Source organism: Arachis ipaensis, chromosome B06 (assembly GCF_000816755.2).
Source record: "Arachis ipaensis cultivar K30076 chromosome B06, Araip1.1, whole genome shotgun sequence".
Taxonomy (NCBI): Eukaryota; Viridiplantae; Streptophyta; class Magnoliopsida; order Fabales; family Fabaceae; genus Arachis; species Arachis ipaensis.
In genome coordinates this window covers 134,192,185-134,194,276 of record NC_029790.2, presented here as the reverse complement: position 1 = coordinate 134,194,276, position 2,092 = coordinate 134,192,185, and positions in this window count along the sequence as shown.

Genomic DNA, 2,092 nt, shown 5'->3' with positions numbered 1-2,092 from the left:
ATTTTTAAAATATTTATTTCAAGTATTTAACTTATCTAAAAATGTATTTAGATATTTTCAGCATTTAATTTTTTGGCATATTATCGAAAATAATATTTGAACCAATAATGTTATACAAATTATTGTCTAAGAAATAATATTTGTAAGGAATAATATTTGTATTAAGAGTGAAAGAAATCATTTTTTATTTTTATTTTTATTTTTATTTTTACAATAGATCAGATAATTTTTAAATAAATTTTTTAAAGACCTAATAGATTTTCTCATATCCAAGTCTTGTTAATTTTAATATAGAAAGATCCTTCAATCTTAAGTTCATAACAACCACACAGTATTGCACTTAAGATGAAAATTTATAAAAATGGACAAAATCTTTAGGTAACAAGCACAAACTTTTCCAATGCTTCTCTTATTTTCTTTTTATCACCAACTTCCATTAATTTTCAATAAACACCCACAACAACCCCCATACAAGTGGAATTCTTTTTAATTTTTTTTTTTGCTACATGTTTTTTTTTTCCTCTTTAATTAAAATTATATGTTACTTCTTGCACTTGAAAGCTATAAAAGCTTTTATCTTTCTTTGGCACAGGAATTACATGTTCACCAAAAAGAAAAAGGTTACCAATTAATTATTCAGATAATGGTAAAAAAAAAAAGGTTAAATTACATGGTTGGTCCTTATACTTTCAGTGAAATTATAAATTGGTCTCTATATTTTAAAAGTTTGTAATTGGGTTCTTAAAGAAAATTAAAATTTATAATTTAGTCCCCGTGTTCAAAAAGTGTTTGATTTAACAGAATATTCTCAGCATATTCTCTATTTTAACAGAATATTCTCAGCATATACTGAGAATATTCTGTTAAATTAACACTTTTTAAACGGTAATGACTAAATTACAAATTTTAATTCTTTTTAGAAATCTAATTATAAATTTTTAAAGTGTAGGAACTAATTTATAATTTCACTAAAAATATAGGGACTAATTGTGTAATTTAACCCAAAAAAAAATGTGCTGAAGGTTAATGTGCCGACAAGCTTAGTTAAAAAAAGTGTCTTTGGTCAATTGTTTGAGATAATTATTTTTAAATTTAAAATTGGTTTTGGTGTTAAGACCTTGATGAAGGATGCATGATCTCATTCACTTTTAGAGTTTTTTATTTTTTATTTTATTTTTATTTTATTTTCAGTTTTGGGGGAGAGGAGGAAAGTGAAGTAATGATCATGAAAGATCAATAGGCGTCCCCATTTGTCTAAACCACAATAAGATAAAATGCATATAATTCTATAAAATAAAAAATGCCTCTAGCTCTATAAAATTTTTAAAAGATGGAGGATACATCATTTAAAGTTTCTTTGGACAAGGAATTTATTAATTTAAAACTTTATCAACAATGCTAGGAACCAAGAAGATATCAGTAAAAAAATTAGCCAAATGTTTTTAGGTGAATCCAAAATCTTTATGTGGATGGTACTTATGTTAGGCAATAGGATATTTCTTTTATTAAGTATCAGAATGTTTCGTTTTCATATTAAATTGATGTTCTTTTATATATTTTATAAATTTTTTTATATACTAAGAATCGNAGCTCTGATATAATTTCTCCCTTTCCCATCCAAAAAAAAAAACAGCCTGTTTTGCTTTACTTCAATTTGTTTAGATTTTTTACACCTGTCCTTACTGATTCTTGGTGCCATATAAAATAAGAATAATTTTCATGTATGTGTTATGAATATATATATTAAAGAGTCTTTTTCGTAAGTTGATAATTCAAGAGTTTTATACATAGTTTAAATTTTTTTAAGAAATTGTAAGCTATCTGTCATTTTCATTTTTCAGTACTTTGAAAATATGCAAATCTGACCTACTCTTAAAATGTTGATGGAATATATAACTTGATCCAATGATAAATATTCGTGTAAATAAATAAGCAAAAAATGTTGATACTTTGAAAAAAAAAAAACCTTAGCTTATACCTAGATGATACTAATAAATAAAATTGTAAAAGCTAATAAATAATGAAAGATTTATGATCCACAATGAAAGAGAAATGAAATACTTATAGGTATAATATAATATTGAGTAAATAA